This window comes from Sapajus apella, unplaced genomic scaffold (genome assembly GCF_009761245.1).
Source record: "Sapajus apella isolate SASKATOON/1434 unplaced genomic scaffold, GSC_monkey_1.0 scaffold35, whole genome shotgun sequence".
In the NCBI taxonomy this organism is placed as follows: Eukaryota; Metazoa; Chordata; class Mammalia; order Primates; family Cebidae; genus Sapajus; species Sapajus apella.
In genome coordinates this window covers 9,629,739-9,652,189 of record NW_022436975.1, presented here as the reverse complement: position 1 = coordinate 9,652,189, position 22,451 = coordinate 9,629,739, and the positions used below count along the sequence as shown (strand labels likewise).

At 42.7% G+C, this 22,451-nt stretch overlaps 1 protein-coding gene across 1 annotated transcript in view; it reads right to left on the bottom strand.

Annotated features, from left to right (window-relative positions):
• FAM110B (family with sequence similarity 110 member B) overlaps positions 1–22,018 on the bottom strand; it is a 155,975-nt gene extending 133,957 nt beyond the window's left edge. The window contains exon 1 of the mRNA XM_032296143.1: positions 21,898–22,018. The gene's annotated coding sequence lies outside the window, so the exon portion shown is untranslated. The remainder of the gene's footprint in view (positions 1–21,897) is intronic.
• Positions 22,019–22,451: the final 433 nt, after the last annotated feature.

The following is a 22,451-nucleotide window of genomic DNA, read 5'->3' as shown; positions in this document are numbered from 1 at the left end:
TTCAAAACCATTTTCTTTTAAAATAAAAAATAAAGATCATAATAGGTTTGCTTCCAAATGTCTAAAATGTTTAATAAATAACCCCAAAAGCAAATCATAGGTGAACCGGCATTTTAAATATGAAAATCTACACAGACTAAAGAAAAATGTAAAGTAGTTAGGGAAAATATATATATACATGGTTTATTAAGCAGAAGTGTTATTTTAAAATTAGGAACTGCACTGAAGATTCTGAATGAGAAGGTTAAAGCCTGTTGCATCAAAGGTCATATTCTCTGGGAGAACTTTCACAACCCTTTATGCCATTTGCAGCATTTTCTCTGCAAGACATCCACCTTTATAACCTTATGCCAGGGACAGAGACCTAGCACTACACACCTTTCGGATGAGGATTTCACCTAGACAAGCTCAACATCACCAGGGAACTTGGGAAAAATGCAAATCTCAAGGCCCTCCCCAGACTGAGTGAATAAGAAACTCTGGAGCAACTGGCAATTTGTTTGAATGGCCCTCCTGGTGACTGTGTGCTTCAGTTTACAAGGCACTGACCCATATCCAGGGTTCCTAAAGCTACCTGTGCATCAGCGTCCCCCTGATTCCCACTCGGCAGAGAGAGGCCCAGGAAGCTCTGTAATCCCACGTGTTCTTACTAGGTGGACAGTTGGACCACTGAAGTGGGTGCTCCGAAAGGGCCCTTCGAGGAAGAACTGACATGCCTTATGCCAATTTAGCTCTGACTGTTCTAGTTTGGCTTGGGCCTTTTCCAAGCCACAGAGAATGGATGACAAAAGCATGATCATCACAAGCAGATGCCAGGTCTTAGCTCACAGTCAATCCCCGTTCACACGAGGCCCACGTCCCAGTCACTTTCACAGCACAGTGACAGACACACCAGCACGGCAGGCCAGCTACCTCATTCCTCCTGTACTCCGCATACAAGCGTTTATCAGTTTATTTCAGTGTTAGAGAGAGAAGTGACATTATTTTCCAACACTATGTCCCTGAGAGTGCCCTGAATAGACTCTGGTTACGTCTACCGCAGAGCAGGCTCAGAGCTCCCAAGGCATGATAAAATAAACCCACAATGAGAAATAAAAACGGTGGTGCCAGAAATAGCAACAGCAACTGTAGTTTACGGGTGAGGACAGTATGTGTCAAGATAAAAAAAAATCTTGGCTTCAGCATGCAGGACCAAAAGATGACTGTCCAGCCATGCTGGACTCCCGCTCCATGCCCCAGAACTACAGAGGGTCCACTTTATATGGCAGCCCATCCTGGTCTGGGTCACATGGGACTGCACACTAAGCTGACGCCTGCTTACCCACCACTCTCCCTCATGGGTTCGGCAACGTGGTGAACACACGTAATTCACAAATCACCTCCACCCCGAGACCTTTCCAATCAATAAACAACTACTTACTGAGCCCTAAAAAGTGTGCAAGGCTGGGACTGCTGCCAGAGAAAGGCAGCACCCACCCCCTACCATAAGCCCCTGATGTGTGCCCAAAGACCGCCATGGGCACAGCCCAAAGCTGCCCCATTCATATTCTTCTGCCAGATTTGACATTTCTTGAGATGCTACTGATGATACTCCATCTCTGATCCACTTTGGGGAAAGATTCTGCAACAGCAGGTATTTGCCATTTAGTTCAGTAATAAGAGAAATCTTGGTTGATAAGTAAAGCTCAGCAACCTAAGTTCCAGAGACATCACTCAGTCTTTCAGAAGAAGGAGGTCCTAGAGAAGACCCATCAGGGGCCTTTCACAGCCCCTCCCAGGTCTGGGGGGTAAGGTAAACTTGATAGAAGTAACAGCCCAGGGGGAAGCAGAATGTGGGGACTCTGGGAGCCATCCCAGCAGGGAGGCACCAGCCTGGGATGGCAAACATCATGGGAATGCTTACTCTACCTTGCCAAGCTCAGGTGGGATGAGACCTCAGACTCCAGGAAAGGGAAGAACAAACTGAGGAGGACAATGGGACCCCAAGCTCTGGAACCATTCCGTCCCTGTCCTCAACCACTCCTCCACTCCCCAAACAACTCGAAGAGTACATCTTTGCACCAATGTCCCTGTTACTAAAGTGCAACCACAGTAACACAGACTCTGCAGCACTGCTCTGAGGATGAAATGGGATAGCCCCAAATGTCCTCCAGCAGTCCTCCACAGGCCCAGGGACTGAAAGGGCTGTGTGCACCACACCTGTGACCACCCAATGTGCCCGGAACAAACCACGTTCATGGCCCAGAACCAGCACTAAATCCCCCTTGGAGGCTTTCTACTCAAAGAGATCATTCTTAATTTTTGTCCCCTAGGACTAATAAAACCTTTTATTTTGCGTGTGAAAAAAAGTGCACAAATATTTTTTGTCACCTACCAAAATAAATAAAAATAAAAATGTTGCCCACTCCTGATGTAGACATTTAACATAAAGTTTGAACAAGGTCAAAAATAACTTCTGTCTTCCAGTGTTGAGTTTAAAAACAAGCAACTTCCAACCAAAAATAACACTAAGAAAGCCTTTCATTTTACCTTAAGCCCTGCCTTCTTTCCCAAGAATATGTGAGATATTTTCAATAACAACAAAAAGAGGAAAACAGAAAATTAAAAGTATAGTACCTAGAGAAAATTTAAGCATATAACACAGAGGTCAAGCTAGAGAAGAAACTGGCCAGAATTTCCTACCAAGTTGCTATGGTCTTACCTCAATTTTGCCTAAGTTGACTGTTCATCTTTTTAATCAAATTACTTGCCTTGCAGGTTTTTGACAGATCGTTAAAAGGTGTGTAAAGTGCAGAGTGCACTAGACAGTAATGCATGAGGTCCTCACAAAATCTCTACCACAATACAGTAAGATGCCATGTGGCCATCTCTGGAGTATCCTTCAGCTGAAGCAAAGCCTGTGACAGATGTGAGGGCTACTCAGTCACGAAGGTGATTCCATGGGGGTCTAACATAACTGCTTGCCACCTGGATGCTGCCTAGAGCCACTTCCTACATACTTGGAAGACACAAGCTGATGGAAGCAAAGCTATGAATGGGCCACCTACATCCCGGAAATAATCTTCCAGAACCAAATGTCATCCAGAAGACCAGGATGGCTAAAGAATAGAAAGGAGAGCTCTCTGACAATATTGCTTTGCCGGCAAACTTAGGCAAAACTGAGGTGAAACTACAGCAACTTGGTAGGCACTGTGCTAGGTGCTGGGAGTAAAGATTAACGTCATCCCTAACCCTAGGAGGAAAGAAAACAGCTTAAATGAAACCATAGCCCTTGCAGTAGCACACCATTAGAGGCACATATGTGTGGGGTGCTGGGTCAGGCCAGGGTATCACCCTCAGCTCCGCTGGTGTGACAAGATCCACTGGATCCTGATTTCTAACTCCTGCTGTTAAGAATTGCTTAATTGTTATAAAACTAAATCCTTATTTTTAATTGTTCGTATCCCACAACTTAGCAAACTCATTTACGTGAGATTTTTCTGCAGCTGTGGTAGAAAGCTTGGCAACGTCTGCTTTGAAAAATTTCCGGGACAAAATTGTCCTGACACTGTTCCTTGGAGGGGCGGGGTGTACTGGGCCCAAGTACCAGAGTGGCCTTCAAACATCTCTCAAAGAACATTCTGGCCTGGCCTACACGGTATCTGTTTCGCAGACAAGGAAGAGACGATCTTCAGTGTGTGTAAAAGGTTCTCTTTCTTTCTTCAAAGATGAAGGACAGGTTGGGTTTTATGCCTCACAGGGTCTGTATCACATGAGAGTCCTACACATTCCATAGGTTTGGAAGGAGCTGAGAGCGTGCACAGTGGGTAAACATATATGTAACATATATACATCTCATGTTCACTTTGGGGACGGGGTTTCAGCATTAAAATGAAGTGGAATTTGGCTCTTTATGTCAAAAGGTGAACCGCAGGGGAACAAAGACAGTGTGTGTGCAGTCTCTAAAAGCAAACTGAAACCATTTAATGTCTGCAGTTGCTGATTAGAAAAGAATGCTAAAAAGGCCAGTGCTCTGTCCAGTTGCAGTGGTCCGCGTGGCAAATCCATTAGGAGGCATTTGATCATTCCTTAGAGCCATAGGAATTTAGAAATTTGCCATGCCAGCCAGGCTTCTGAACCCTCAATCTGTAGGCAACTTTGTTTCTTTAACCTTAGGGTCTTTATTAGTTAAGAAAGGGGCATCTATTTTGGTCTCTGGAATAGAAAACAAACATCCTCAATGTTAAAGAGCTCAGTAGGTTCCTAACTCTTAGCTAGAGTTCAAAATACCTGATTATAATGTAGAATTCTTCACTTCTGTAGGGATACAACCAAACAGATACCGTGTAGGCAAAGCTAGGATGTTCTTTGAGAGATATCTGAAGGCCACTCTGGTACTTGGGCCCAGTACACCCCCCCACCCGCCTCAATGAACAGAGTCAGGACAATTTTGTCCCGGAAATTTTTCAAAGCAGACGTTGCCAAGCTTTCTACCATAGCTGCAGAAAAATCTCACATAAATGAATTTGCTAAGTTGTGGGATATGAACAATTAAAGATAATGATTTTAGCTTTACAACAATTAAGTCATTCTTAACGGTAGGAGTTAGAAATCAGGATCAGGTTAAACCAGCGGATCCTGTCAAACCAGAAGAGCTGAGAGTGATATCCCTGGCCTGGCCCAGCACCCCACACACATGTGCCTCTCTAATGGTGTGCTACCACAGAGACTATGTTTTCATTTAAGCTGTTTTCTTTCCTGCTAGGTGAAAATTTAAGGTTAGGGATGACATCTTATTAATCTTAATCCCAGCACCTAGCACAGTGCCAGGGCAAATAAGTACTCCATGAATGTGTTCAATGAATGAGCCCCAGATCACTCAACAGATTATGGCTCACGGGACAGAACTTTCTAGAGCACTAAAAACCTGACCAAACCTGATCTCTTCCCAAATGAGGCTAGTGTATCTTCCCTCACATTCCTGAAAGGAAACAAACTCTACAGGAAGCTGGAGGACAACTCAGGCTGTTCCTGACACAACCATCAAGAACTGAGAACCGAGGGCTGGCGTAGTGGCTCATGCCTGTAACCCTAGCACTTTGGGAGGCCAAGGCAGGTAGATCCCTTGAGGTCAGGAGTTTGAGACTAGCCTGGCCAACATAGTGAAACCCTGTTTCTACTTTAAAAAAAAAATTAGCCAGGTATGGTGTCGTGCATCTGTAGTCCCAGTTACTCAGGAGGCTGAGGTACGAGAATCACTTGAACCTGGGAGGCAGACAACGCAGTGAGCCAAGATCACACCACTGCACTTCAACTTGGGTGACAGAGTGAGACACTGTCTCACACCGACTTCCACCAGCTACACACAGAGCCGTGTCATCAACCACAACTCAATGCTCTCAAAAATGCCTTCGAGCTGATCAGAGGACAAATTTCAAATGAGTTACGGAAATCCAGATATAAACCTACAGAAGTGTTCTGATTTTCTAGCCAAGTAACCCTATAAAAAGAAAAAAAAATGAGGTCAGTTTGGCATAATTTGTTCTCAGTGGAATTATTCTTGCTTTTAGTTATTACTACTTTCTCTTCTACAAGTACATAACCATCTGCTTCGCACTATGTTTTAGAATGCTGCCAAGGAGATGGAGCACAATCAATGAATTACAGAGTCTAGAATGGCACCATCCCATGCAAATATAATGTAAGCCACAAATGTGAACCATATATGTTATCTTAAGTTTTCATGTAGCCATATTTTTAAATAAAAGGATGGGTGAAATTAATTTTGATAATATGTTTAATCCAATAAATCCAAAATATTACCAGTTCAACATGTAATTAACATAAAAATTACTGAGTTTTTTACATTCTTTTCTCAAACTAAATCTTCAAAATCTGGCATGTTCTACACTTCCAGGAGGACATCTCAATTTAGGCCAGCCACATTTCCAGCGCTGGGCAGCCACAGGTGTCCTGTGGCCACCACGCTGTACAGTGTAGTCTAGGAGCTCTCGGTGCCTTCTGCAAAATCCAGGCATTTACCTCGATCCCAACACCTTTTGTGTTCTCCACAAACTCTCAGGTTATTATCAATAGTGGTACTTTGTTCCCCTCTGCAAACTCCTTCAACGCCGGAGATGTAATTCACCTAAATCTGCAGGTACAAACTACTCTCAAAGCAGCAGAGAAATTTAAGACAGAAGCAGATATTCACAAGACTCTGCTGGCTGGAATGTAATTTACACCCCTCCATCAAGTCCCACAGTCTAGTGGTCAGGCTGAGATACACCTTATGCCTGTGCATTCAAGTTACTTGAGCATGATAAAGACAAGGTTGTTTCTTCTCTTCTCTTTATTTGGAGGCAGAGAGAGCAGAAAGGAAGGGAAAGATGACCAAGGTCTGAACTAAGGTGGACAGGATCCTAGAAATAGAGAGGAGCCAGACAGGAGAGGTATTTCAGGGTCAGATAAAGAAGAAAAACTAGGATGAGGTATGTCAAAGGGGACTTGAGCTCCAGTGAGCTGCTGAGTGCCAATTGCAAGAACGCAGTCTGCGGATACTGGCCTATCTTCCACCTGCAGTGTGGGGGCCTCTCCCACTCATGGGGCACCTACCTAGTGTTGGCCTTAATTCAGTTGCAGGGGGAAGAATTCATCGAGTCCCCTCCAAAATTACAGCTACAGAGGAGGAATCAGTTCTAGTGTTCGGCATTGCAGGTGACTATGGTTAAGAGTAATTTATTATATACTTTCAAATAGCTAGAAGAGAGGATTCTGAATGTTCCTAACACACATAGAAAAATACATGCTTGATGTGCTGGATATGTTAATTACACAGATTTACTCATAACACATTATATACATGTATCCAAATACCAAGCTGTACCACATAAATACGTACAAGTATGACATGTTAATTAAAAATAATAATTGAAAAAAATACAAGCTTTTCATGGCTCCTATATTGTCATTTCATTAGACCACAGAGCTTCAACGAATCTATTAATCATTTATGAGCACAAACAAAAGCTGCCCTGCTTGTAGCTTTATTTGCTATTTTAGGCATGAGCAATTTACCTTCTTGTTGGTAGAAAAAAAATACCTTACAGGAATTTTGTTACTTTACATATCAATATATAAAAAAGACAATAACACCTTCTGACATAACATTCCATTTGTATTACTTTTTGTTCCAAGTATTCCCAGCACCTAGCATAATGCCTGGGTGCCTTAGTGTACTGGGGCTACCATAACAAAATTCCATAAACTGGACAGCTTATAAACCACAAAAATTTCTCACAGTCCTAGAGGTTGGAAGCCCAAGATCAAGGCCAGCAGATCCAGTGTCTGGTGAGGGTTCCCTTCCTGGTTCCCAGGTGGTACCTTCTCACTGCATTCTCACACAGCTGTCAGAGCAAGTGAGTTCTCTGGGGTTTCTTTTACAAGGGCACTAATCCCATTCATGAGGGCTCCACCCTCATCACCTAATTACCTGCCAAAGCCCTACCTCTGAATACAATCCCCTTGGGATTCATAGATCTCAATGTACAAACTCTGGGGGCCCACAAACATTCAGACCACAGCAGAGGGATGCAGAGTTGGAAATGTGATGGTAAAAAGAAAAAGGGATTAAGCCTAATGTTTCTCCCCGTGAATAAAAAGACATTTCTTTGTTCCACTGATGCTGCATCACCCATGCTGGCAGGAACCATGGGATCGATGTGATCCCATACACAAGGTGCATGGACAATTTCAACAACAGCAACAGGACTCTAAGGTCATTTCTTAAAATGGGCAATAGGACATTTCAGAGGCCACATGGGGACAGAAGCACCTATGAAGGCAGTTCACTTCTCTTACACCAGGCAGTAATTTGGGGTTCAGAACAGAGAAGTGGCATTCTAAGAGATGGCAGAAGGTGAAGATGGCATTCTAACAGAAGAGGCTCAGGGGCTTACAGTTACCCACTGTTTCAGGGCGAGGAGAGACTCTACTTCCACCCACCTATGTAGAAGCATGGTGCCTGGCACATTGTAGGCATGAAATACAGGTTGGCTAGGAAACGGCAGTGATGTTAGTAACTAGGGACACCAATGATCACCATATCGGCTAACCAAAATCTAAGCACTGGTTTTAGAAAAAAAAAAATCAATTAAGCTCAGTGACTTCATGTCTGTAATCCCAGCACTTTGGGAGGCTGAGGTGGGCAGATCACCTGAGTTCCAAAGTCAGAGACAAGCCTGGCCAAAACGGTGAAACCCTCTCTCTACTAAAAGCACAAAATTAGCTGGGTATGGTGGTGTGTGCCTATAATCCCAGCTACTAAAAAGACTGAGAATTGCTTGAACCCAGGAGGCAGAGGTTACAGTGAACCAAGACTGCACCACTGCACTCCAGCCTGGGTGACAGTGAGACTGTCTCAAAAAAGAAAAAAATTCAATTAAAGGCGGACTTCATGTCCTAATAGTGAAATGTCCTTAGTGAGAAGTTTTAGCTTCATTACACTTGGACCTAGCCAGTTTTACCCTAGGAGGACTAGAGAAAACTCTTCCTTGGGGTTTAAAGACCCACAGTTAGCCCAGTGAACCCTGCCACGGCCACGGCAGTAGATCACGTGGTCACCCACTACTGTCACAGTCCCTTAGCCCTTATCCCAAGCCAGTGTCTGTGGTTGATTCTAGTCTCAAATCAACTCCTGGCCCAAAGAGCGACAGACGAAGAATTGTCAGAAAGTCCATACCATTCTAAACAATTGAGTTTAAAAGTGAACTCGGAGAAATTATTAAGTTTTAGCTATACGCAACTGCTCAGTTCTTTACTACTTGAAGCCTGATGACTCAGAAAACAAAGCTAAAATTGCACATAAGCAGAAACGCATCAACTATTTCAACCATAAACTGATAGAACCATTACACGAGCACAAAATAGTGCCAGGAAATAGTAAGCATGATATAAGGATCTGCTGAACAACAATATCACTGTGATTTCATGTGCCAATGGAGGAAAAGCCAGTTGTGATGATGGTTTCTGAAAAAAAATGACAGAGACCCCAGTTCCTTCCTGATATCACCATGTTAGGCAATAAATGGTATTTACCATCAAATCAAATAACTATGTTCTGTTAATACTAGAAAATGTTATTTTTAAGTTTCAAAACACTCCTTTACCTATTCAAAGTCTGAAGATTAAATAAGAATGAAACCTCTAAATAAGATGTAGTTGTACAAAGTAACTGCCATCATTTTATACCTGAATGTAAGTTGTGTTGGGGATAATTCATAAAATGGAAACTTAGACCTGGCAGAAGTGAGAGATGCTCATGGCCGTAATCATCATCTCCATGTGCTCCTTACAAAGACCAACAGGATTAGGGAGGAAAGGTGTATAAACAACACCACTGTCTTTGTTTCATAGACAATGTTCACCATGGAAAAATATACAGGCATATCTTGCTTTACTGCACTTTATTTTAACATGCTCCAAAGATAATGTCTTTTACAAATAGAAGGTCTACGGCAGTTGAGCCTCAAACAAGTCTGTGGGTGCCATGAGCACGTGCTCACTTCTGGTCTGTGTGTCACATGTTAGTAATTCGTACAGTATCTCAAAACTTTTTCATTATTATACCTGTTAAAATGATCTGCGATCAGGGATCTTCGATGTTACTATTGTCAGTGTTTTGGAGTACTACAAACTGTTACCACAAAAGATAGCACATATTTATAGCACATAGCAATAAATGTATGTGTTCTGAATGCTCCACTGACTGCTGTTCCCCCGCCCCCTTCCTCTGCTCAGGCCTTCCTATCCTCTCAGACACAACAATATTGACAGGAGGCCAGTTAACAACCCCACAATGGCCTCTAAATCAAGTGAAGGGAAGAGTCACACATCTCACACTTTAAACCAGACACTATAAATGATTATGCTTAGTGAGAAAGGCATGTCAAAAGCCGAGACAGGTCAAAACTAGGCCTCTTCAGCCAAACAGTGAACCAAGTTGGGCATGTAAAGGAAAGTTCTTGAAGGAAACTTAAACTGCTCCTCCAGTGAACATACAAAGCATAAAAAAGCAAGACAGCCTTACTGCTTAGCTGGTGACAGTTTTAGTGGTCTGGATAGAAAATTAAACCAGCCACAATATTCCCTAAAGTCAAAGCCCAATCCAGAGCAAGGTCTTAATTCTCTTCAATTCAATGACGCCTGAGAGAGATGGAAGAGCTGCAAAAGAATAACTGAAAGCTAGCAGAGGCTGGTTCATAAGGTTTGTTTTTTTGTTTGTTTGTGATGGAATTTTGCTTTGTTGCCCAGGCTGGATGCAATGGTGAGATCTCAGCTCACTGCAACCTCTGCTTCCTAGGCTCAAGCAATTCTCCTGCCTCAGGCTCCCAAGTAGCTAGGACTACAGGTGCCCGCCACCACACCTGGCTAATATTTGTATTTTTAGTAGAGACAGGGTTTTGTCATGTTGTCCAGGCTGGTCTTGAACTCCTGACCTCAGGTGATCCACCCACCTTCAGCTTCCCAAAGTGCTGGGATTACAGGTATGAGCCACTGTGCCTGTTGGTTCATGAGGCTTAAGGAAAGAAGCTCTCTCCATAACACAGAAGTGCAAGGTAAAGCAGCAAGTGGTGATTTAGAAGCTGCAGCAAGTTATCCAGAATATAGAGCTAAGATCATTGATGAAGATGGCTACAGCTAGACAACAGGTTTTCAGTGTAGACAAAGCAGCCTCATATAAGAAGATGTCATCTAGGACAGGGGACTCCAACCCCTGGGGTTAGGAACTGGACTGCATAGCAAGAGGTGAGCAGCGGGCAAGCAGTTCATCTTCTTCTCATAGGAGTGCAAACTCTACCGTGAACTGTGCATGGAAGGGATCTGGGTTGCATGGTCCTTAGAAAAATCAAATGATAAATGCAATAAGCTTTAATCATCCTCCAAACAATCCCCCTCCCCACCCCACTCCCCAGTCCATGGAAAAATTGTCTTCCACAAAACTGGTCCCTGATACCAAAAATGTTGGGGACTGCTGATCTAGAACTTTCATAGCTAGAAGGAGAAGTCAATGTCTGGCTTCAAAGTTTCAAAGGACAGGCTGACTCTCTCATTAGAAGCTAATGCAGTTGGTGACTTGAAGTTAAAGCCAATGCTGATTTACCATTCTGAACATCCCAGGGCCCTTAAGAATGATATTAAACCCACGCTCCCTGTGCTTTATAACAACAAAGCCCGGATGACAGCACATTTGTTTACAGCATGATCTATTGAAATATTGTAAGACCACTATTGAGATCCACTGCTCAGAAAAAAGATTACTTACAAAATATTACTGCTCACTTACAATGCCCCTAGTCACCCAAGAGCTCTGACAGAGATGTACAAGGACATAAATGTTGTTTTAATGCCTGCTAACACAACATTCATTTTTCAGCACATGGGTCAATGATAAGGAATACACTTTGTAGGCTATAGCTGCCATAGATACTGATTGCTCTGATGTATCCAGGAAAAGTAAATCAAAAACGTCTGGGAAGGATTCACCATTCTAAATACCATTAAGAACATTCATGATTCATGGGGGGAGATCAAAATATCAACATTAACAGGAGTTTGGGAAAGCTTATCCCAACTCTCATAGATGACTTTGAGAGCTTTAAGACTTCCATTGAGGAAATAACTGCAGATGTGGTGGAAATAGCAAGAGAACTGGAATTACAAATGGAGCCCTGAGATGTAACTGAATTGCTGCAATCTCATGATAAAACCAACAGATGAGGAATTGTTTATTATGGATGAAAAAATAAAAACTCATTTCTTGAGATGGAATATACTCCTGGTGAAGATGCTATAAACACTGCTGAAAGGACAACAAAGAATTTAGAATATTACATCAACTTAGTTGATAAGACAGTGGCAGGGTTTGAGATGACTGACTACACTTTTGAAAGTTCTACTATGGGTAATGTGCTATCAAACAGCATCACATGCTACAGAGAAACCTTTGGTGAAGGAAAGAGTCAGTTGATACAGCAAACTTCATTGTTGTCTTATTTTAAGAAACTGCCACAGCTACCCCAACATGCAGTAACTGCCACTCTGATCCCAGTCAGCAGCCATCAACACTAAAGTAGGAACCTCCAGCAACAGAAAGAGTATGACTTGCTGAAGGCTCAGATAATCATCAGCATTTTTTAGCAATGAAGTATTTTAATTAAGGCATGTACATTGTTTTCTTAGACAAAGCTATTTCACATTTAATAGACTACAATATAGTTTAAGTATAACTTTTATATGCACTCAGAAACCAAAAAATTCATGTGAGCCACTTTACTGTGATTTTCACTTTATGGTGGTGGTCTGGAATTGAACGAACAATTTGTCTCCAACGTATGCCAGTAGACACTGTCTTCATTGTGGATGAACTTACTGTCTTACAGAAGACACACTCACAAAACCAAGAATACACTAAAAATGCAGCAATCAATTAGGTCACTAAATGAAGTGTTGGTCGGGAAGGAAAAGGTATGATGTTGTTAGCACTACTGAGAAAGGCTTGTATAAAGCAGGACTTAGAGAAGGAGTACCTGGTGTTAACACTCTCGGAGTCTGATCATTTAAACCAACTTGGGAAATACGCTTTCACAAACATGTTTTAACAAAACCTTATTTTGATTATACTACAGGTATGTGATCATTAATTTTATATGTCTACTTGATTGGGCTACTAGGATGCCCAGATATCTTGTTAAACATTATTTCTTGCTGTACCTGTGGGTGTTTCTGGATGAAATCAGCATTGAATTGATGAACTGAGTAAAGCAAATGGCCCTCCCCAACATGGATGGGCATATCCAACCAGTAGGAGGCCCAAATGGATCAGGAAGGTGGAGAAAGAATGAATTCCATCCATCTATCTCTATCTTTCTAGCTGCTTAGCTAATACATCTGCATTTTCCTGACCTTACACTGGAACTTATACTATTGGTTCTCCTGGGTCTTCATCTTAGATATAGCAAATCATGGGACTTCTCTGCCTTTATAATCATGTAAGCCAATTCCTTGTAATAAATCTCTTTTTCTATGCATATTCTATTGGTTCTGGTTCTCTAATACAAGGTATACATGAATAATTAATACCATCTGGTAAATAAAAAGTCCAAAGTAAAATGAAGGTACTTAAGTATCTCAGGCACAAAATGTATAAAGGTATTTGCTCATATGCTGGTATGCTTAATTAAAGGGAGCTGTGATTTGGTCACTTTATGGATGACTCACAGTACCTAAACAGCAGCATGCTTCACACTGAAATTACTCTGAAAAAAGCTGGTGAAGATAGCAACCAGAGATGAACAATCAAAACAGTTCAATCTTGTGACGCTAGTGAATTCTGAAAGGAAAAATACCTGTGAGAAAACTCAAATAAGCAAATTAGGCCACATGAGTTAAAACACATGTCACATTGAGGCAAAGGCAGAGCCACTTCTAACTGAAAAAACAGGAACTGCCATGTGCATAGTAAACACTAGGTCCTTCACACTAACACACACACACACACACACACACACACACACACACACCTGCACACACTAACTCCATGATATGTGGTACTTTCACTGCTTCTATGGAAAATTCATCTAAAGTCAATTTCCAAATAATACAATAGACCATAGATCTTCTATGGCACTGCCTAAAAGAACATTTCAACTACCTACAAAATAAGTATCCGTATGACTGTACTACTCTCTACCAACAATAGAGGTACATACAGATTCACTAACAAGAACTGGATAAAGAAATCTTCATTAAATTAAAGAACTAAGTTACCAGGAGGACAGTCTAACCCCTCAAAAATGGTGGCTACTTTACCAAAACATTATAAAACAGTTTATGGTTACACACCCGATGCATGTTGCAGGTTGGCACAAAGCCAATGGAAGCTGTGAAGAGCACCCATGACTAGTCATATTAACAACCCACACAATGATTTTTCTTCTTCTGTCATGGTCACTAAACAAGAACAAAATTTATTGGGGAAAAAAATCTGATTTTAAAATCACAACATTCCAATTAATGATCATTTGAAAGGACACAGGCTAGGGATAGATTAAAGGAATTTTTTTAAAATCCCCAACTCACAGTTAACTGTGCAAGGAACCTCTCAATTCACCTTGTTTTAACTATGTGGCCAGAGCACAGTTTACCAAGCATCCGCCATTTTTACAATGGTTCCATTTCCTCACCGGTTTTCCCCTATTATTTTTCTATAGTAAGTTAGGTACCTGTAAGCTAGCATAGTTAGGCCGCAGGTGACATTTGGTTTGAAGAACAGTCTGGTGACACCTTCTGATAAACCAGAGGAAAACAACAAGTGTCTCTGCCTTAGTCTGTTTTGTGCTGCTATAACAGAATATCCCAGACTGGGTAATCTATAAAGAAAAGAAATTGATTTCTCATAGTTCTGGAGACTGAGAAATCCAGTATCAAGCTGCCAGCATCTGCCACGGGCCTTATTGCTGCGTCATCCCACAGGGGAAGGGCAAAGAGAGGATAAGAGAGAGCAAGAGAACCCTCAAGCCCTTTTATCATCAGCATTAATCCATTCATGAGGGCCTAATTACCTCTCAAAAGACCCACCTCTTAACACAGTTGTATCAAGCATTAAGTTTCCAACATAATGGTTTTTGGGGGACACATTCAAACCATACCAATGTACTACTACACCTAGAAGCCCATGCTTCCAAATACAAACTCTTCCTCTCCTCCAAAATATGCTATCAAAGGCTGCTCAAAACCTGCCTGGTGGATCTCAAGCTTATATACCCCAACTGGAAAGCCAGTCACCTCACAGCACAAAACACAAAGTTGAGAGAAGAATCCTGCTGGGGTTAGACCTTTTAGCCAGGATTTCAAAGTCTTAGAGCACACGGATCTCATCATCAGCACTATGACCCTCACACTCCACTCAGTTAATCTGTCTCCAGGCCATGCCATGTGGCCAGGCACAGCTCTATACACGATGCACACAGCAGTTGACATCATAGAGCCCCTTTGAATTTGGGGAAATGCACCTTCAACATGTAAACAAATTACACAATTTCAGGTAGGAATAAGGACTGTGAATAAAATAAAATAGGACAAGAAAGAAGAGGGTAGCTGGCGAAGCAGCTGCTTTAGCTTTAGCCATCAGGATGAGTCTCTGAAAAAGTGACTTTTGTCCTGCGACCCACATGATGATAACATGCAAGACAGTTGAAACAAGATATGAAATCCATGAAACAGAAACACATGATAGCAACTAACCTCGATGGAGTGCTCAGCATTTTGCAAGCATCATCTTATTATCTCTCACAACAATTCTAGAAAGTAGTGTACTCATTCCCCATTTTACACATAAGGAAACTGAGGTTCCAGAAGCCTCAGTAACTTGTTCAACCTCACACAGATCCAGTCTTTGTACCAGACAGATTCAGCTGGAAGACCTCTCTGCCATTTGCTGGCCGACAGCTAACTTTTTGTCCTGGGATCCACACAGCCATGACCAAACCCCCACCCAACCCTGCTCCCAGTGGTGTAACAGAGAAACAAAGCTTATAATTCCCAGATTTGCCCAAGTTCAGGGACAGTCACAGACACTGCCCACACTCTCAATGAACATAGCAAATCTGGGCCTTCCCAGCTCTCTGTCACACCAACAGTCTATAGTGCACTTTGCGGCAAATCAAATAAATGCCACTTTTACATCTTTGTTAAGCATCAGAAAGACTATTTACACTGGACATGGTTTCCTACATCAATTTCCAGGGTTGAGGTAGGCGATTCCAAGACATATGACCTCATTCTCCAGATACTTCCAAATGTAGGATTTGCCTCTATCATTCAGGTACAGATCCAAATAAATTGGTACGTCCTCTCAGCATGACGTCCAGAATATATCATGAGCATGGATTCTAGAACACACCTCTTTTTCATTTCAATGCTGAAATCAGGACTCATATCACAATGGATGGGGTGTCGCAGTTTAACTGGCAGTGTGTTTTCTTGCTCAGTGGTATGGAAAATAATGATGCATCTCTAATCTAAATCAATGATGTTTTAGGTGAGGAGAAATTCAGAGTCCTGCACACAACTGATTCCCTCCCCTCCTCTGTCTTCCTTCCAGTCCAGTGGCACTGGTCACCACAACAGCTTTGTAACTGACTCCCTGCTTCTACTCTAAACAAAGGCTCTGTTCTCCACAAGCAGGCAGAGTGAGTTTCCAAATCTGCAAATTAGAGCCTGGCCCTCCTTGCGTCATATCCTCTGGCAGTTCCCACTACACTCAAACCTAAATGGAAACACCCGCCTCCCACCCCAACTCCCCTGTGGTTTATAAGGCCCTGCTGACCTTGTTCTTTGCTGCTATTTCTTGTTCCTCACAAAAGCAGGTTTTGCCTGTCACAGGGCCTTTGCATGGGCCATCCTCAATGCCCAGAGACCTTGCACAGGTTGCCTTTTTTTTTTTTTTTTTTTTTGAGACCGAGTCTTGCACTGTCACCTGGGCTGGCATGCAATGGTGCAATCTCAGCTCACTGCAATCTTCGCCTCCCAGGTTCAAGCAATTCTCCTGCCTCGGCTTCCAAGTAGCTGGAATTACAGGAGCCCTCCACCACGCCCAGCTAATTTTTTGTATTTTTGGTAGAGACGGGGTTTCACTATGTTGGCCAGGCTGGTCTCAAACTCCTAAACTTGTGATCCACCCACATCAGCCTCCCAAAGTGCTGGGATTACAGGAGTGAGCCAACATGCCTGTCCCGTTGCCTTCTTTTCACTGAAGTCAGCTCTAAAGTCCTCAGTGAAGCCCTCCCAGACCACCTAGCCCAGATGGAAAAGTAGTCCCCACTCATGACTGCACTTACTACTGCCTTAAGTCAGCTTTTCATTTATTCATTTAATTTATTATCTATTTTCCCACTTTACACAATAAGGCCTCAAAGAGGAAGGAAGCTTGTCTTTCCTGACCAGTGTTTTTTCAAAGTGCCTGACACACAATAAGTCCTCTATCAATATCTATTTAATATAATCATCATAGTAGAGGAACTTAGTAAACTATGTTCTTTTGCATAATTATTTTTTATTTATATTAACTTCCAGTTAATGGGACAAAAAAATTCATTGGCGAGAATGATTGTTTTGAAGCCTATCTGTGATTCCTCCGAAAAAAGAAAATTAAAAAGATGAAATAAATATCTAATGGGACTGTGAGAAAAATAATGGTTTGCATTACAACACAAGTACTCAAAAATTTCCCACATTCCTGTGAAATGTATTTTTAAAAGCCTTATCTGGAACTGGACAATTTCAAAACCCATTGATCTTGCCCTGATGTATAAAACATACCACAGAATTCTTCTAATTCTTCCAGAAACCTGCCAAATGACACACTGTTTCCTTTTGCTTAGGTATTCATTTTTGAGCTTCTCTCTAAAGTGTTTACAATTTTAAAGTCCCAGATTTAATGCCAGTTTAAAATTGTTTAATCATCCACATGTTCACTATATTTACCACCAAACATACTTTGAAAATTTGCTTCACCTACTAAAGTTTCCTTTAAAACAACAACAACAACAAAAACAAGGCTTATGTCTTTGAATGTCAGGTTCTTATGGGTGTTTCCTTATGAGGCAAACTGTAAAATGTGAAAAATGCAAAAATCTCACTCAATCCCTTCTTCCCATAAGTAGAAGGAAATCAAGTATGTCAAAATGACATATCCATGATTTAAGTTCATTAATTTTATATTACAAAAGGAGCATTCAGAAACAAACCAGGTTGTTTTAAAATAGGATGAAAAAGAATCATCCAACAGTGGAGAAGCCTTGTGTGTATCTTAATTATCTGTAATCTTTTGGATGATAACATTCACAAAGAATGAAAAACTAAGTTTCCTACAACTATTCCCCAAAATCTTTCAAGCAAATCATCTCATAACTTATCCTTTAAAAGTCTAGAGTCAATGCTGCATTTAGTTTCTTTGATAAACCTTTGGGTATAATATGTGTTTTCTTTTGAACAATTCCCAAATATTATATTTTTGTATTTCTATAATGTTTTCAGTACAAAAAAAGTCACCATTTAAAAAAATTAGATTAGGCTCTGCCTATAATATAAAATAAAATAAATGAATATACAGAATGAGGATTTCATTCAATGTTTCTGAAATCATCATAATCCCCTCTGATGTACTTACGTGATCAAAATTAATATGCCTCCCTCTAACTGAAGGGAAAGAAAGTCACTGGGCATAGGGGGAGCTGTGCTGCTCCCAGATCACCTGAGCAACGAAGCCAAAAACCAACCCAACATTCTTTATTACTGCTAAATCTAAGACATTTTTATCATAGGCTACATAGTTCAAAGAAGTTAAATGTGCCATCTCTCTCCTCAAGCCTCGTAAAACAAGTGGTCTTTAACAAGGTATTGCGAAATCTTAAAAGGTTTCCTCTGAAAACTGAAAGTGGCATGCTTTTTCTCATTTTAGATTCTTTGATAATCAGATGCTAACCACAAAATTCAAAGTATGTCAATGAGTTATAGAGATTTGTTGACATCAAACCTGAAAAGAAGATATGGAACACAAACACCTCCAGCAGCTGAATGTACAAGGCAGAAGTTATTCCTCCTGGCATGACAGAAAGATCCATAGAGTCTGGAGACACACACACCTTGCTACATATTAGCTATGTGACTCAGACAAGTCATTTCCCCTCACTTGTATCATAGAAAGGGTATAACAGTACCTACTGTGTCTTAGAGGAGAGAACGCGCCCACCATCAACCATCGAGGACTTTGCTGGTCTCAGAACCAGCCCTTGGAGATAACTGTTATTATGAACCAGAAAATCATTTTTCTGAGTCTACTTTCTAGTCTTAGTGTCTGTACTGAATGGAATGAATGTATTTTTCTCGGCTGAGTCGTGACTTTGCAAAACTTCAGTCTTCATCCTGAATATTAATTCTCATTGCATCACACCAGGAGCCAAAAGAATGATGCAAATCAAAGTAAATGAGAATTGGCCCTAGGAAGTTGTTTCCTTAACTAAATTCAAGATGCAAGTAGGTTTCTGATGATTTGTTTCTCTCTCCTAAAAAGTTAAGTATGAAAAAGAGGTCCGATTAGTTGGAAATCCACTAGGCTCAGCTGATCAATCTGACTCTAGTGTGGGAAAATAAAATAAAATGAATAGTTGACTAATAATATTTTTACAAGCAATGTTTGTCTAGCACCTAAAATGCTATGGCTTTCAGAGAGAAAAAATGGTAAACGGTCTATAAATTGAATATATAAAGCACAAATTTAAAAGAAAACTGTATTCTCAAAAAGATTGCTGGATAGTGTCTGGTTGGTAAGAGTATGTTTTGTGGGGAGCAAACAATGGGATTGCTAAACTAATCCCTGGGATTCTACTAAACCATACAAGTGCCTCCTTCAGCAGCCTTGTCCACAGCGCCATCTACTGCCAAGCCACTGTGCCTACAACAGTTTTGCTTCTGCAGCGCCCCAACAGTTAATACCCATGCCTTTGCTTAGCTAAGTTATTTAGGAATAATAATTTTGAAAAAGTCACTTCAAAGTTAAAGGGGAAGGGAGGACATGAAATGAGAGTAAACTCCTGCCAATCATTTAAAATATCTAAATAGCAAACACAATCTTTGGTTACTAACACGTGGCAAATAAGCAGTTTTAAATAAGCAGCAAACAAGTAGTTTTAAATAAGTGAGTTTTCTTATCTGAGCTAGTTAAGTTATAAATCCTGCTCTAAAGGTTTTAAAGCATGAATAAGAATTATATGCTCTGGTTGATGTATATATAGTAGACATGTTTATCTTTTATTATCTTTTAACACAGTGGGAGTTACTTAAATCTGCTGTACCAATGGTTCTTTCCACTGGGAACTGGAAGTAGGATTCTAAACGTAGAGAACAAGGGAGTGCAGAGGAGGTCAGAGATGGGGTTCAGAGCCCAGGTTTTCCCTAATGTCTAGGCTTCTCTTTGAACAATTAGCCTCTTAAGGACAATCAGGTCTCCTTATGAAAGGCACCAGGGCACAACTAGATTCAAGACTGTGGTCCTTCCCTTAGAGATCCACTATGTAAGATGAATTCAATCAACCCTTACCATGCATAAGGATACATAGAGCAGCTTGTCAGTCATAGGCAAAACAACAACCCAACTTCAGCCCTGATCTAAAATTAAACCACAGGCTTAAAATAGATCATGATCTAACAAACCAGAGTTTAAAAAATCAAAACAACCATTTTCCAAGCAGAAAGAAACACATAGCTTGATAAGAAAAATTAAAAGTAATATTATCTGACACCTAGAACCATATGCAAGGCACAGTTCTAAGCACTTTATAGATTATCGGGTTGACAAGGCACCGCTACCTCTGTTGAATTAGCGACTTTATGGTGTACAACCTATAGTAATACCGCAGATTAAATACCGTAGGGTAAACCAATAGGATGTTATGAGCGAAGGATTCTAGTTTACCATTAACTCACCCTTATTTTAGAACAACTATGATTAATAAATAGCTTATCTGAATGACCAGGGGTTGTGATGTCACAAAAATGAGCACAAGAAATTAATACAAGTATCCCCCCAGAAATGACTACGTGTAAATTGGGGGGGAAATACTAAATAAATACCTTCTTCACCAACAAAGGAAATAAGGAAAATGGAAGTCCCACTATTCGTATTGCAAAAATGCTTATTGTACTATCACATTCCCTTTTGAGAAACAGACCAGTTTGCAATCCTTATAACACCAGCAGTGCAATGTTGTCACAGATGTGTGCCAGATTTTGCACAGGACATAAACTGGCTGTGAGGAAGAACCCAGACTTTGCCTATTTTTTGGCAGGAAAGCCTGCACTTTTCTGTGTGTGTGTGTGTGTGTGTGTGTGTGTGTGTGTGTGTGAGTGTGTGTGTGTGTGTGTGAATAAATCTGAATAATAACTTGAAAGGGTTAAAAAGCCGGGCACCAGGTGTTTTCTTTCCACTTTCCAGAGTAATTTAAGCACACTGCAAAGTTATCTCCCTTCCTTCCCAAGAAGCCAGCTTAGGGGAGACCTGTCACTGCCATTTACACTGTACAGCTTCAGCTCTAAACAATAGGAGGGCACCAGGCTGGGCAGTAGGCTTCGGGGCCTCCCACAGCCTGCATGGGCTTTGTTGCCAAGTTATGAGCTCCTCTGGGTGATGGGGCCACGAGTGAGCCAAGGAGAATTTAATTCTATTTCAAATCTGTATGCTTTCAAGAGACAATTGAGGCCAACGGAGGAGCTGGAAGGGGTATCCAAAAGCAAACTTTTGGAACCTCAGAATCTAAATTTCTTGCAATAATTCCCAGCCAAGGATTAGCTGGTATTGATATTCCCAAAGTATTTAACACTGAGATTAGAGACCATTCAAGAAGCTACAGCTGAATGGAGTCCCCATCCCTCGTAGTCCCACTCCTCCAGCAGCAACCGGCAGGCGCGCTTTCGGAGCCCACCTCCGCTCCGCAGCGCGGCCAGCTTCCCCCGCCCTGGCTCCAACTCCGGCCCCAGCCCCGGCCCCGTGCCCGGCCTCCTAGCCGAGCTCGGGACGCGCAGCCAAGCCGAGCGCAGAGGGGGCGCGGGGCAGGCAGCGGCACTGCGCCTCCCCTGGCGGGCCAGAAAGCCGGCGGGGGTCCGCCTGGGGCGGTGAGGCCGGGCTGAACGGCGACCCGGCCCCGGCGGAGAATCTGCAGGCGAAAAGCCGGCTTCGCTCCGCGCCGCCCGGCCGCGCGCAGCTCCAGCATTGTCCGTAGTCGGGGCGCGGCGCGACCACTGAAACCGAATCCCAACCCGGGCCAAGCAGTCCCCCTCCCGGCCCCCACGGCCCACTCTTACCTGGGCCGCTCACCTCAGTCCCTGGCGGTGCGGCCCGAGCCGGGCGCCAGGCTCCCGAGGACTGCGAGGAGGGAGAGCCTGGGCCCGTTAGGGGCGGAGGGCCGACAGCCGGCTGTAGGGGCGGCCGAGTCCTCGCGGTCGCTGCCGCGGGGCCGCAGGCAGGGCGCGGGCGGGGCTGGCGGAACGGGCCCAGGACGCGCGGCCGCGGAGGGCCCAGCTGGCGGCGGCCGCGACGGTCAGGTCTGCACCGACTGGGAGGGCTCAGGCAGGCTTCGCCGGAGAACGAGGGAGGGAACTTGGAGCCAGTTGCTGTGGCCGAGAGCGCGTGTCCCTGAGCGAGTGCACACGCCCCTCGAGAGCCCCGCCCCGCCTCCATCCCGCCCCCACCCCACCTTCCGGGTCCCCACCCCTGTCGCACCTCCACTCCAAGCCCTGCCTCTCTTCCCACATCTCCAGCCCGCTACCGATACTCACCCTACCCCTGACCCACCCCTACTCCACTCGGTCGGCGCCCCCAATTCCTCCCCCTCCCCCACTCCCACCCTCACCCTCAC